Here is a 16,903-nt window from a genome sequence, read left to right on the forward strand (position 1 = left end):
AGATCTCTGGCTCTCAGTCTGCTGTGGAATCTTGGGTTGTAGGTGGTATTGACACTGAACTGTGTACTTATTACAATAACCCAAAATGTAATAAATAGACCTCAATTTTTTACAACTTACACATGTGATATGGATAACATATTTATTTTACTTTTACAAAAGTAATTTACATATTTAGTTTTAGGTGACGCTCCTATGACCAATATTCAGAATAAGTACACTAAAGATGAAAAAGTGTTCAAAATGAGGCAGCCAATCATGTGGCAGAAACTTATTGTGTGCTCCAAACCAGTTGAAGAAAGTTATACCTGATAAAGTTGCTACTGAGGGCATATATATATATATATATATATATATATATATATATATATATATATATATATATACACACTTTTAGAATTTATGCTATAAAAAATTCAACGTAAGCCAAAGTGATTATGCAACTAATTTGGTTTATAAGATTATGGGAGAACTAAATTATTTCTGCCCTTTAATATATGACTCATACGAGTTAAGTGAAAACCTAGAAATGTCCATCAATATATTTATACATATATTACAAATGTATATTAATATTTTTGATTATTCATGAACATGAATAGTTATTATACATTATTATACTATTTATTTTACTTTATTATAACATGAATATTTATTATACATTATTATATTGTTTATTATACTTTATTATAACATGAATAGTTATTATACATTATTATACTGTTTATTATACTTTATTATAACATGAATAGTTATTATACATTATTATACTATTTATTTTACTTTATTATAACATGAATAGTTATTATACATTATTATACTGTTTATTATACTTTATTATAACATGAATAGTTATTATACATTATTATACAATTTATTATACTTTATTATAATATGAATAGTTATTATACAGGCAGATAGGAATACACCCCCTGTATTATTAGAAGGGATGGTTTTCTCAAAATGGGATAAATGAAAGAATAAAATAGAAACATTGATCCCAGATAGAGGAACTGCCAAACATTCACAGGAAAATGGAATTGCACTAATTATTGAAAAAATATAGCAATAATTATCTCAAACCCACTTTATACTACAGATACAAATGTCAAATGAGATAAGTGGGATTAACAACTATATTCCTCCAATCCTATATTCAGTATAATCCCACACACCAAAATAGAGGATTGTTTTGGTGCAGATAGCAATTTTTAAATTAAATTTTATTTTAAAATTATATATACATAATAATTGGTTTTATATTTCGCTCTTTCTTTTAACTATTCTAATAAAAGTTCATTTGCATTTATTATTTTGGAGAATATCCCATATAGATAAAATCATGCAGGCTGATAGTGCATCTTACTGAACAACTTATTTTTCTTTATCCTATCATAAGAAAGTGTAAGATAGCACCTGAGTAACAAAGATCTGGAAATATACATGAAAATCATTAGTATACATGAGATAAATGATATGAAATAGCCCAGGATACAGCTTTCTGTGATTAGTGCGACAGTCTTTCTCTCTTTTTTATATTCATGAATATCTAACTACACTGCCAACCATATATGAATGTACTTACATATAATGTACAGTGTATTATCGGCATATTTAAAGTTCAAGACATGTATACTCAGCTTTGATTTACAATACAATATTTACTAATAGATACAACAAATGCAGAATATACAATGTACAGTATCATCATCATCATCAGTAATGTAACAGTAATGTACATTAATAATTATAATTCTGTTTGGTTATAAAACTAACTATATAAACAATGTTCTGACAAAAGCATATCTCACATTTACAAATATAACAACAACATAATATCTCCAAATGATTGTGTATATATCAGTATATTCTTATGCATAATATAATTACCTTACTCTGAAGATTTCTCCTTCTATCTCTTTCCCTCCTGATCATTCTTACTGTTCCATCCTTCCAGCTCTCCAGCCACCAACTCACTAACACTGGGCTGATACTGCCTATTTATAGTCATTCCTCCCCATCTCTCTTCAATAGTTCCTGGGATGATCAGAATGTTCTCAGACTATTTGTCTCCAGGTCTCTCATGTAAATCATGTAAATGAGGTATAAACATTCCTATGGTCACTTACTACAAAGGGAAATTCTAATTAGAGATTGGCAGGATCTTGCATTCTAATTAGATCTTCGCAGTCTCTGACATCCTGTTATGTCAACAAATGGACCTATTGTTAAGTATTCACCTATTGTCTATGCAGAGAGTGTCAGCAGAATTACCTGTTTTAGATATCTGCAGTAACTCATTTTAATATTGTTCATTCTTAAAAATGAACTAACACAAAATATAGTACTGTAAAAAAAGATATTGCTCAAGCGCTGCAATTACCAAAGAGAGAGATGATCTGTATGTGTTGTCCTCAGCAATGATAAGTGATGGTTAGGGGAACAAGATACAAATATTTAACAAAGTTATTCAAAGTCATACAACAAAATAAGTTGCAGGTAAATGGTGTCCAAATGTATCAATAGTTCAAATAGTATATAAATATACATAAACTGATTTGTAAAGGCAGATTATTAATGATATCTATCTAAATTACGCCAGAATGATAATACACTTAAGCTGGGTAAACACTACAAAAACTTTTAGTCAATTTGTTGTCTCTAACGATTGTATAAACGACTGAAGTCCCGATCAGCAGCTGATTCAGGTGTACACACTGTACCCAATTACCTTCATATCTCTGCTCTTCATCTGTCATAACCATCGGCTACAAGTGACAGCTGACCCGGGTGTCAGTGGATAAAGCAAAATGCTCAATGATCTGTAAGAAGCTAAGATGTTACTTTCCGCACTGCTACATAAGATAACAGTGTTTCAGCAAAGACTGACTGCAGGTCAGACACCAGCTCCGTCCGCTGATAATGATAATCATGCCGGCACCTGTGACTTATGTCCAGACTCTCTGTGTCAGGAGTATAATTTATGTGCTGCAGTAACCTCTATCGACTTTGCTACAATTAATTTCAAGTGGAATCACATTGTTAGATTAATTTGAATAAATATAATAACAGGTTAACAAAATAAATTGACGAGGATCTAATGAGATGTATTTTTACCAATTTTATTTCGTGTACAAAGCACCAATCACTTTTCACTAACTCATATTATAATTTAATATTTCACTTTCAAACCTTATTAATTGGCCAGCACATAGGATATGAAATGTTATTAATAAAATAAATTAAGCAAAATGTTTTTTTCAATCTTAGTCTGTTAAACAGTGCCCTGATTAGCATCTTTTTCCCCTTTTTCTTTATGCATTATGGCCAAAAAAATTCTGGGGAGCAGCTCTTAGTTATAGAAGAATAAATATATGTGAGATGAGTTATCAGTCCACACATTAAATTGTATATATAGGTGCATGGAAATACTCAAAAATAGATTATATACATAATACACTAGGCGGTACAGAATTTGTCTGTGGTGCGGATGCCTCTTCTCTCTATCTATAGATGAGTAAACTACAAACATCTATCTCACACTCACTTTTAAAAAACAAGACTGTTACCAGCACCAAGGATTGGTACCAGAGCTAGCACTCTTAAGAAGCCTTCAGCTGCTCACAGACATACCCAGGGCTGCCAAGAGGAATTCAGGGCCCGGGTACAACAAACTCATGGGGCCCCCCCATAGTTGAGTAAGCCCTAAAAATTTTTTGCGCCGCCTAACGGCGGCGCAAAAAACACGACGCGGGTTTCGTCCTACATTCAGGGGCGTGTCAATGCGCCATTGGGGCGTGGCTAGCCTAACGACGGTGCAAAAATTTTCGGGAATGTGGTCATACATTTGGGGCCGTGGCAATGCACCGTTGGGCGCATAGCTAGCACATCAAAATCACTAGGTCCTGAATTCACCACAGCGTCACATATGTCCAAGCACTCCTGACTTTTAAGACATCCAGCACCACAGTGTAGTATACAAAGAATGCAGTGTGTACACAAACAGTTCAGTCTTGGCCTGCGCCCACTGGGCTCACCAAACATTGGCATTGTCCCTACTAGAATCACAACATTTCACACACTATGCTGCTCTGTCCTACCTGTTCTTCTCACTTTCTCCACCCGAGGCTGCTGGTTTCTTTAGTTGTGGCTTGCCTGGATCTTGGAATGTAGAAGGACCTATTTGGGAAAAAAATGGCTACATTTAGAAAATTTCAGTCAGACGCAGCGTTAAATCAATAGCACCCACGATTAATAATTAGGCCTTCCTCCAGCCCCAACATTAAAATAATAGAATTCACATGTAATAAATAAACCTATTTCCCGTCATGCAAACAGCCCCAGCAATACCTATTTCCCGCAACCATCACTGCCATTAAATAATTCATAGTCACATTTAATAAATAGACCTCATCCTCCCCAAACTCACCTCCACATTCAATAGGCCCCAAATCACCCCATCTTAAATTAATAATCCCCACTATTAAATTGCCTCACCATCACCCTACAAACAAAATAGCGCCCATTAATTAGCCACCACCTACCGCACACACACTACATTGCAACAAGCCCCATCACAACTACACTGCGCCCTCCATGCTGCTTTCCCCCCTTTTTATTCACTCTGTGCCTCTTTGCCCCTTTTTTTTATAACTCTGTGCCTCTCTGCCGCTGTTTTCCTCCTCTGTGCCTCTCTGCCCCTGTTTTCCTCCTCTGTGCCTCTCTGCCCCTCTTTTCCTCCTCTGTGCCTCTCTGCCCCTCTTTTCCTCCTCTGTGCCTCTCTGCCCCTCTTTTCCTCCTCTGTGCCTCTCTTTTCCTCCTCTGTGCCCCTCTTTTCCTCCTCTGTGCCCCTCTTTTCCTCCTCTGTGCCCCTCTTTTCCTCCTCTGTGCCCCTCTTTTCCTCCTCTGTGCCTCTCTTTTCCTCCTCTGTGCCTCTCTTTTCCTCCTCTGTGCCTCTCTTTTCCTCCTCTGTGCCCCCTTTTCCTCCTCTGTGCCTCTCTTTTCCTCCTCTGTGCCCCTCTTTTCCTCCTCTGTGCCCCTCTTTTCCTCCTCTGTGCCCCTCTTTTCCTCCTCTGTGCCTCTCTTTTCCTCCTCTGTGCCCCTCTTTTCCTCCTCTGTGCCTCTCTTTTCCTCCTCTGTGCCTCTCTTTTCCTCCCCTGTGCCTCTCTTTTCCTCCTCTGTGCCTCTCTTTTCCTCCTCTGTGCCTCTCTTTTCCTCCTCTGTGCCTCTCTTTTCCTCCTCTGTGCCTCTCTTTTCCTCCTCTGTCCCTCTCTTTTCCTCCTCTGTGCCTCTCAGTTTCTTTCCTTACCTTTTGTCAGCTTCTTTCTTTTCTTCTCTTCTCTTCTGTCTTCTCTTCTTTCTTCTTCTTTGGTCTTGTCAGGCTGCGGCGCTCCTCACTGACTGACTGCCGGGCGTGACTTGATGACGTCACGCCCGACAGTCAGTGTGAATGGAGAAGACAGGAGAGGAGGGACGCGGCGCCGCGGTCACGTGAGTATTGATTTTTTTTTATTTTTTTTTATTTCTTATAGCTCCCCCCACCAACGCCCCCCCCCCTCCCCCTACCCCGCGGGAATTTTTTTTTTTAAAAAAATAAAAATACGCAAAATACAAAAAAATAAAATAAAAAAAAAAAATGACAAAAAATAGCAGCAAGGGCCCGGCCCGGGCCCCCTTGCATGGCCGGGCCCGGGTAAAATGTACCCGCTCCCCCCCCCTCTCGGCGGCCCTGGACATACCAAAATACAATCAAAACACAATTTATCCAAATTTACTATCATTGAAACATTACTTGCAAAAATATAACATTATAAACAGAAAGACTGTTTGAGACATAAATGATTCTGAGAACAAAGTCAGAATGTTACTAAATGTAATTTATTATGACAACAATTAGTCACAGTGCTTATTGGTAAATGGTTATTAGACTGGGAGATATTTTAATGGTGGGTGGGGAACATCATTTAAGACTGAATACTTAATTCACTAAAAAAAAGAAAATCTTAGATTGTTATTAAATGTAATTTAATATGACAACAGTCACAATACTTATTAGTAACAAGGTTATTAGACTGTGACCTTCTGTAATAGTAACAATATACTTAAAATGAAAAGGAAATAGAAGGCAGGAAATACAGAATTGGATGCACATACTTTGGCATAGTAAAAAGCAGGAAGAATTAAACAAATTCTCAGGTTAAAGGCTAATACCCAAAATTACAATTTTAACAAGAAATAATGTAACATATACAGTGTCCAGTACTAAGGTCTCAGGGTATATTTTCATTTTAAATGCATGAAACAGAGAAAACATCAAGTATCCATATTCAGCATTATACAACTCAGTTGTACAAATAAACTAGTTACCCATTTACAGAGAACGTCACCTCTGACTGTACAGTCCAGTCTCATTGCCTTTGATATTTCCAGTCACTGCATAGTATTGATTATTCTCACCAATATAACATTATTTACAGGATCTATCAATCTTAAACATTTTCTGCATCTGCACATTTCAGGGACAATGACTAATCCCTTATGCTTGTCTCTGCAGCACCTCTGTGGTATCTCTAAATGCTGGAATTACACCATACTGACTATCCGTGGACGGCAAAGTTTTAAAGTGAGACATTTTTTGTCTTCTCCTCTATATCATGTAAGTAATGTATGAGTAGGACAGCAGTATAATGCAGAGCTCTGCAAGGGCCGCCCTATTGTCATTGTGTGATTGTGTACTGCAGCTTTATTTCTTAACACTTAGACCATCCCAGAGGGAAAATGCCCCCAAGTCCCCTTGTTAGACCACTCTAGGCTTATCTGACATTTAACAAGGCCTTGATGTTATATAAAACACTTGCCACATTTTAAATATAAAAATGATATATCCCCTGTATGGATATTATTTGATACATAGAGATAACGTGTTGGAATTAGTGGCCCTATATAAATACTTCGATGATGATACATATACTACATTCAGATCCTCAGGGTCACTTTCATGTATAAATCCTCTTGTGACAAGTGATTTCCTCTCAATTAAAAACTTGCTACATTTAGACCATTTAAATGGTTTCTCACCTTCATTCCTGTGTGGATCTACTGATGTTTTGCAAGATCTGACTTTTGGGTAAAACACTTGCTACATTCAGAGCATATAAATGATTTCTCTCCTGTGTGAGATCTCCTATGTGCAACAGGATTTGAATAATTAGCAAAACACTTATTACATTCAGAGCATTTAAATGGTTTCTCAACTGTGTGAATTCTGTGATGTTTTACATGATACCACAGTACTGATGGAGAATATAAAGGTATATTACACACATGATGCCACAGTACTGATAGAGAATATATAGATATATTATACACATGATGCCACAGTACTGATAGAGAATATATAGATATATTACACACATGATATCACAGTACTGATAGAGAATATATAGATATATTACACACATGATATCACAGTACTGATAGAGAATATATAGATATATTACACACATGATATCACAGTACTGATAGAGAATATATAGATATATTACACACATGATACCACAGTACTGATAGAGAATATATAGATATATTACACACACGATACCACAGTACTGATAGAGAATATATAGATATATTACACACATGATACCACAGTACTGATAGAGAATATATAGATATATTACACATATGATACCACAGTACTGATAGAGAATATATAGATATATTACACACATGATACCACAGTACTGATAGAGAATATATAGATATATTACACACATGATACCACAGTACTGATAGAGAATATATAGATATATTACACATATGATACCACAGTACTGATAAAGAATATATAGATATATTATACACATGATACCACAGTACTGATAGAGAATATATAGATATATTACACACATGATACCACAGTACTGATAGAGAATATATAGATATATGTATATTACACACATGATACCACAGCACTGTTAAAAAATATATATTATTGCTAAACTATGTTTATTATCATATTTATTTATTTTTTCATGTTTGTTTGTATATTTATCATGATATATATATATATATATATATATATATATATATATACAGGGTGATTGAAAAGTCGCAGTATACCCTTTTATTTCAAAAACTCTACATGAAATTGGGAAACCTGAATACTCCAGTAAGGTATGGGTGACGTGGTCTATGTTTTATGGTATGTACCAAACATGGGCGCCATCTTGAAATTGGCCAATCAGCCCAATTCCTTTAGAGTTTTTGAAATAAAAGGGTGTACTGAGACTTTTGAATCACCCTGTATATATTTATATATATATATGTATATATATATATATATATGTGTGTGTAAGTGTATATATATGTTATATATATATATATATATATATATATACAAGTTAACCCGTGCATGATACTCATGCATTCTAGTCAAATCAAGATACTTAAGGTCTTAAAAAGGTTCTTGTCATGCATTTGGACCTAGCCCAGGCCTCCTCAGGGGAGGATCGTTACTTCCCGACGCAAGCGCCCTTTTTAATGTGTGTTCATGAGGTAAAATTACCTCACGAAAATGAGTTTGACCCCTCAACTCGTAAATTTAGCCTTTACTACCCCTCCCACGGGGGGAAGGGGGGATGATGGAAGTTAACTGACTTCTAATTTTTTTGTCAAATAATGTCAGTATACCAGATTTCAGGTCAATTGGATGAGCCCTTTCTGAGAAAATAGTTTTTTTCACACACACACACACACACTAACGCACGCCTCTACACATGTGTGTTCATGAGGTAAAACTACCTCACGAAAATGAGTTTGAGCCCTACCAAATTTCAGCCCTTTTTCAATTTTTTTTCCCACACACACTAAGAATTTAGTAGGTCAGTGTATAACTCTGCCCAGCAGGTGGCGCTGCAACTTGGTTGTTTTTTTCCACACACACACAGATGCCACTAAGCATTTATATATTAGATATATATATATATATATATATCAATTGTTTGTTCGTGAACTTATTTGGGGAAAAATGTTGGATTTTAAGACTCATACGGTGTAATTGAAAAGCTATAAATGTTCATCAGTATATTTACACATATATTAGAAATGTACATTATTATTTTGCCATTTCTCCCCATCTCTGTTCAATTGTTCCCAGATGACAAAAAAGTATTCTCAGACTCTTTGTCTCCAGGTGATATTTAAATTAGTGTCTCATAAAATGTGTTTTCTTTCATCAAAGCTGCTTCTCATGTAAACCTCCCTGACTTGTAAATAAGATATAAATATTCCTAAGGTCACTGACTGCAAAGGAAATTTCTAATTATACCTCAGCAGGTGGTAAAATCTTCTTATTAGATCATCGCAGTCTCTGACATCCTGTTATATCAACAAATGGACCTTTTGTTTAGTATTCACCTATTGTCTATGTAGAGGGTGTGAGCAGATAGATCTGTTCTATATATCAGCAGTAACTCTGATTTCAATATATTTCATCATAAATAATTAGACATAAAACACACATATAAATCTACAATGATTATGGTAATATGTTTAGCACAGTGATGTATGTTTATATTTATTGAGTTGGTCATCTTTGCAATACAGATTACAGCTTGAATAGCATTAATAATGTCATTGGTGAGTGCAGAGGATCCTGTGTTTATGTAAAAAGCACCTGGATATTACAAGCAGGACAACACTCAGAATGAGCACAAAATCATAGTTATTAGGTTAATCCAACTGAGTAACGAGTTGATACAAAAGACCACAACAAGTGACAAAAGGACGACCTCTGGATTAACTTGTTGCTGAAATGGATTAACCTAATAAATATGATTTTGTGCTCACTCTGAGTGTTGTCCTGATTGTAATATACTATATTATGCTCCCTGCCTCTGCCCCGGATCTGTACAAGATACAAGTGAGTGCTGCTGCCCTTATTATGTGTATACTATATAATATATGGTAATATATATATTAGGTGATGTAAGGTTATCTGTGCTGTTTCCCCAACCTCTCCTGTGTCCTATTATCTCTCCCCTGGTAACACTCACAGTAGACAGTTCCGCTTCAGAATATAATTCATACTCCTTACCTACAAAGCCCTCGACCACTCCTCTACGCACTACATATCCAACCTCATTTCCTCACACACTCCCTTCCACCTACTCCACTCAGCCAATGACAGCAGCCCAACCTCCTCACTGATTACCTCTTCCAACTCCCACCATCAGGATTTCTCCCGTGCTCTTCCCAACCTCTGTAACACATCCCCACTCCAAATTACACTATCAATCAGTGTCAAAGCCGATAAATATTCCTTAAAGCTCATGTTTTCATTCAATCCTACCAGCCCTCCTCCTAACTCTCCCACCTCTCCTTCCCCTACCTCAGCTGACCCAACTCTGTTTCACCCACTCTGTGTCCACCCATCCCCTCTAGAATGTAGGCTCTCATGAGCAGGGCGCTCTCTCCTAGTGTTTTCCTTATATCATTATGTTGTTTTGTTGTTTGAATTTATGTTATATTGTATACTTTGTTCTTATTGTTTTGTCATTGTGCTGTATGTAACCTCCTGTGTGCAACGCTACAGATATAATAGTAACATTTAGTTGTTATACATACTTGCAGACCTAAAACACATCACTTAGTCCTTGAATAAATCATATCAGTTTCATGTGTGGTGCTTTTTAAGCTTCGCTACATATATCTTTTTTAATAAACATTATGGTATTATGGATTTTCATGGTGCTCCGAGTGCCATCACACAGAGACTTGTGTGCTTTACACAACAAGGGAAATGATTAGTTTGGACAGAACACAGAGCATGAAACATATGTCTATGGAGATGCTTCATGTCACACTGCACCAACAATGGTCATTCATCGTGTAACAATACATTGTATGGAGCCCCACAACAGGTGGACCTGTGTGCTTTCACTGCCTGGGACGATTCTTAGTCTGCCCTGTGTGTATACTATATAATACCTGCTGTACTGTGTACTATTACCTCTCCTGTGTACTATTACCTGTCCTGTGTACTATTACCTCTCCTGTGTACTATTACCTCCCCTGTGTACTATTACCTCTCCTGTGTATTATTACCTCTCCTGTGTACTATTACCTCTCCCCTGTGTACTATTACCTCCCCTGTGTACTATTACCTCTCCTGTGTATTATTACCTCTCCTGTGTACTATTACCTCTCCCCTGTGTACTATTACCTCCCCTGTGTACTATTACCTCTCCTGTGTACTATTACCTCTCCTGTGTACTATTAGCACCCATGTGTACTATTACCTCTCCTGTGTACTATTACCTCTCCTGTGTACTATTACCTCTCCTGTGTACTATTACCTCCCCTGTGTACTATTACCTCTCCTGTGTACTATTACCTCTCCTGTGTACTATTAGCACCCATGTGTACTATTACCTCTCCTGTGTACTATTACCTCTCCTGTGTACTATTACATCCCCTGTGTACTATTACCTCTCCCCTGTGTACTATTACCTCCCCTGTGTACTATTACCTCTCCTGTGTACTATTACCTCTCCTGTGTACTATTAGCACCCATGTGTACTATTACCTCCCCTGTGTACTATTACCTCTCCTGTGTACTATTACCTCTCCTGTGTACTATTAGCACCCATGTGTACTATTACCTCCCCTGTGTACTATTACCTCTCCTGTGTATTATTACCTCTCCTGTGTACTATTACCTCTCCCCTGTGTACTATTACCTCCCCTGTGTACTATTACCTCTCTCCTGTGTACTATTACCTCTCACCTGTGTACTATTACCGCTCCTGTGCACTATTACCGCTCCTCTGTGTACTATTACCTCTCCTGTGTACTATTACCTCCCCTGTGTACTATTACCTCTCCTGTGTACTATTACCTCCCCTGTGTACTATTACCTCTCCCCTGTGTACTATTACCTCTCCTGTGTACTATTACCTCTCCTGTGTACTATTAGCACCCATGTGTACTATTACCTCTCCTGTGTACTATTACATCCCCTGTGTACTATTACCTCTCACCTGTGTACTATTACCTCTCTCCTGTGTACTATTACCTCTCCTGTGTACTATTACCGCTCCTGTGCACTATTACCGCTCCTCTGTGTACTATTACCTCTCCTGTGTACTATTACCTCTCCTGTGTACTATTACCTCTCCTGTGTACTATTACCTCCCCTGTGTACTATTATCTCTCCTGTGTACTATTACCTCTCTCCTGTGTACTATTACCTCCCCTGTGTACTATCATCATCATCATCATTTATTTATATAGCGCCAACATATTCCGTAGCGCTTTACAATTGGGGACAAACGTAATAAACTAATAAACAAACTGGGTAAAACAGACAAAGAGGTGAGAAGGCCCTGCTCGCAAGCTTACAATCTATGGGACAATGGGAGATTGACACATGAGGTTAAGTATACATTTTGCATCTTGGCCCAGCCAGACTGCAAAGGTAGGGTGACTCATAAGCTAAATGATCCTGTCACACAACAATGTTGGTCCGGGGGTAGTTGTCTTGTGTGAAATTGTGTAACAGGCTAAAGGTAGTGAGGTTAAGATGGTGGTTGAGGAATATTATAAGCTTGTCTGAATAGGTAGGTTTTCAGAGAACGCTTGAAAGTTTGTAGAACAGAGGAGAGTCTTATTGTGCGAGGGAGAGAGTTCCATAGAGTGGGTGCAGCCCGAAAAAAGTCCTGTAACCGGGAATGGGAGGATGTAATGAGGGTGGATGAGAGACGCAGATCTTTTGCAGAACGGAGTTGCCGAGTTGGGAGATATTTTGAGACAAGAGAGGAGATGTATGTTGGTGCAGCTTTGTTGATGGCCTTGTAGGTTAGTAAAAGTATTTTATATTGGATTCGGTAGAAGACAGGCAGCCAGTGTAGAGACATACAGAGTGATTCAACAGAGGAATAGCTATTTGCAAGGAAAATCAGTCTTGCCGAAGCATGCAAAATAGATTTTAGGGGCTTGAGTCTGTTTTTGGGAAGACCAGTAAGGAGGGAATTGCAATAGTCAATGCGGGAGATGATTAGTGCATGAATTAAGGTTTTAGCAGTGTCTTGTGTGAGATATGTGCGGATTCTGGAAATGTTCTTTAGATGTATGTAACATGATTTAGATATAGAGTCAATGTGGGGAACAAAGGATAGGCGTGAATCAAGGATTACACCTAGGCAGCGAGCTTGTGGGGTGGGATTTATGGTCATTTTATCAACAGAGATAGAAATGTCAGGTATGCTCTACTATTACCTCTCCTGTGTACTATTACCTCTCCTGTGTACTATTACTTCTCCTGTGTACTATTACCTCTCCTGTGTACTATTACCTCTCCAAAAAAGGAAGGGGAGCAGAGAAAGTTGTAGCTCAAAGAGCAAGGGCACTCTGGTTTCCAAAATTTAAATAGTCAGTATATCATATGTAACAGGGCAGATGCCTTTATTATAACACATGTAAATACTTGGCGAAATATAGAGATAAAAACACATAGAAGGATAGAAAAATAGATTTAAAATAAGTTAACCCTTCAGTAACCACCGCGGGATAGGTTAGTAGTACATCAAGATGTGGTGGGTAGTGGGCAAAAATAGAGCTTATGAACTGTAGCCTAGATTATAAATAAGCTATATGATCACAAAGTGAGATATATATATATATATATATATATATATATATATATATATATATATATATATATATATATATTATTCTCCAATTTGGTATACATATGGAGATGCTCTAAATCGGTGCAGATTAGAAAGTGAGCACCTGTCCTAGTGTCCCTGATAATGGTCTGGTATAGATTCACAAGCTGAAAGGAGAGTTATAAGAGATTTAAACATGTGATAATCTCTCAATCCTTTATCAAAATTGCATGGAGCTCTGCTGCACAGTATACAATGTGGCGATAGACTAATGTCTCAACAGGTTAATATTCATGTTGTGTCATAGAGATCTAAGCAGTAACAGTAGCAGTTCGATAGTTCACCTAATATGTGGTGTCTGTGCACTACTGCGAATAGACTCATACAGGATTTATGCGTAACACACTATAGAATAATCATATATAACAGCCTTTCAGGAGTATTGTGCTCTGCATAAGAATCTTATTTAAGTGTATCTGATCTCAGAGCGCACACTCAGTGGGTTGTAATATACCCCCTGCTAGTAAGATGCGCTGGATTCATATGCATGAGATCTCTCTTAGTTATTACTTAACATGAATGAGTTAAAACCTGTATTAGAGATATAGATACAGCATTGCTATCAGGTAATATCAGAAGCAGGGAGAGCTAGGAAGCCCAAACGGACTATATGTCCGTGGTGGTGGTTACTTCCGGGTGTGACATCAGAGATGATGTCACCTTCCCGACGTACGTTTCGCCTGTAAGCTTTGACAAGGGATAACCCGAGCTGTCAGAGAAGGTTTCTTTTTGTGTGGTACTCGACCAATAGGGAGTACTTATCAGTAATTGCCACATGAGGGAGCCAATCAGAAAACTATGTATCGTGTAACCTAGGAGAACCAATAGGAAAAATAATTCGGAGCATCAGTAGTTGCTAGGTAGAAAATATTCTTTACAAAGCCTGAGTGGAGATATATCGTAGGTATGAGAATATTTATTATGTAAAAGCCTGTAATGTTAATGATAGTAACCATAGGCAAAAGGAGTCACAAATGATACCTGTTGTGAGATTGAGCCATAATGAATGATTAGGGGAAGGTAAGGAAAATGAGATAATTAGATAAATAGACTAAAGTAAAGAGCATGAAAGTTTTTATAAAAAATTTGTTGTTCATTAATAAATGATAGTAGCGATTAATCCAAATAACAAATGGTGTAAATATCACTGTGTATAATAAATAAATCTGTAGAGAAGAAAAGTAAGGTGAGAACATAATTTGTTGGTATACCATCAGAGTGAATAAGCGCGATAATGCTAGATGCAATATACAATGCTTATCATAATTGCACGCATCCCTGAGCAGTGTCTAGTATAGAGCATACTTCATAAGGTCTTGTTCACTCCATATGTATTTAGAGTGGTAACTCAATGTATAGAAGCAGAATGGTGTATTTATAGAAAGCTAATGAAACTATTGTTTTTATTCAGTCCGAATGGTGAGACTGAATTAAGTAGAAAAATCAATCTGCTCTCCTTCTGAAGGAGTAATTTGTCTAGGTTACCACCTCTGATACCCAAACGAATGTTCTCAATGCCATAGCATTTCAAAAGACTAGAGTCAGTGTTGTGGTAGTTCAAGAAGTGTCGAGCCACCGAAGTCAGCTGTTTGAGGCACTGTTTGTCCCGATGGGCATTGCGTATTGATCCCATGTGTTCTAGAATGCGATGTTTAAGCATTCTTTTGGTTTTTCCCATGTAAATGAACTTGCAGGGGCATTCCAGGACATATATGACCCCAACGGTTTTGCAGTTAATATAGCTCTTTATTTTATGTAATTTGCCGAAGCGATCGATGAAGTCCACCTTTTTAATCATATTCGTGCATATCTTGCACTCGCCACATCTATACGAACCGGTAATGGGTCTGGTGGCATGGGTCTCAGAAAAATGGCTGTTGACCAGCATATCTCTTAGGTTGGCACTGCGTCTCCAACTAAAGAGGGGTTTCTCACTTAGAACTGGAGATAAGTCTGGGTCTGAGAGTAGAACTGGCCAGTGCCGTTGCATGATTTCCTGAATCTCTTGCCATTCATTGCAAAAATCTCCAACCAATCTAATGAGGTTGGATTGTCCTTTCTCCCTGGTGGAGAAGAGTAGTTGACTGCGGTCCATATGGAGCACTATTACCTCTCACCTGTGTACTATTACCTCTCCTGTGTACTATCACCTCCCCCACGTACTATTACCTCTCCTGTGTACTATTACCTCTTCTGTGTACTATTACCTCTCTCCTGTGTACTATTACCGCTCCTGTGCACTATTACCACTCCTCTGTGTACTATTACCGCTCCTGTGTACTATTACCTCTCCTGTGTACTATTACCTCTCCTGTGTACTATTAGCACCCATGTGTACTATTACCTCCCCTGTGTACTATTACCTCTACTGTGTACTATTACCTCTCCTGTGTACTATTACCTCTCCTGTGTATTATTACCTCTCCTGTGTACTATTACCTCTCCTGTGTACTATTACCTCTCCCCTGTGTACTATTACCTCCCCTGTGTACTATTACCTCTCCTGTGTACTATTACCTCTCACCTGTGTACTATTACCTCTCCTGTGTACTATTACCTCTCCCCTGTGTACTATTACCTCCCCTGTGTACTATTACCTCTCCTGTGTACTATTACCTCTCCCCTGTGTACTATTACCTCTCCTGTGTACTATTACCTCTCCTCTGTGTACTATTACCTCTCCTCTGTGTACTATTACCTCTCTCCTGTGTACTATTACCGCTCCCTGTGTACTATTACCTCTCCTCTGTGTACTATTACCTCTCCCTGTGTACTATTACCTCTCTCCTGTGTACTATTACCTCTCCCCTGTGTACTATTACCTCTCCTGTGTACTATTACCTCTCCTGTGTTCAATTAGCACCCATGTGTACTATTACCTCTCCTGTGTACTATTACCTCTCCTGTGTACTATTACCTCTCCTGTGTAATATTAGCACCCATGTGTACTATTACCTCTCCTGTGTACTATTACCTCTCCTCTGTGTACTAATACCTCTCCCTGTGTACTATTACCTCTCTCCTGTGTACTATTACCGCTCCTCTGTGTACTATTACCTCTCCTGTGTACTATTACCTCTCCTGTGTATTATTACCTGTCCTGTGTACTATTACCTCTCCTGTGTACTATTACCTCTCCTGTGTACTATTACCTCTCTCCTGTGTACTATTAC

The 16,903-nt window shown here is 37.7% G+C and overlaps 1 protein-coding gene across 1 annotated transcript in view; it reads right to left on the reverse strand.

Moving 5' to 3' along the window:
- The window catches only part of LOC142149647 (uncharacterized), a 47,400-nt gene that overhangs the window by 12,097 nt on the left and 18,400 nt on the right, over positions 1 to 16,903 (reverse strand). The window lies entirely within an intron of this gene.

This window comes from Mixophyes fleayi, chromosome 4 (assembly GCF_038048845.1).
Source record: "Mixophyes fleayi isolate aMixFle1 chromosome 4, aMixFle1.hap1, whole genome shotgun sequence".
Taxonomy (NCBI): Eukaryota; Metazoa; Chordata; class Amphibia; order Anura; family Limnodynastidae; genus Mixophyes; species Mixophyes fleayi.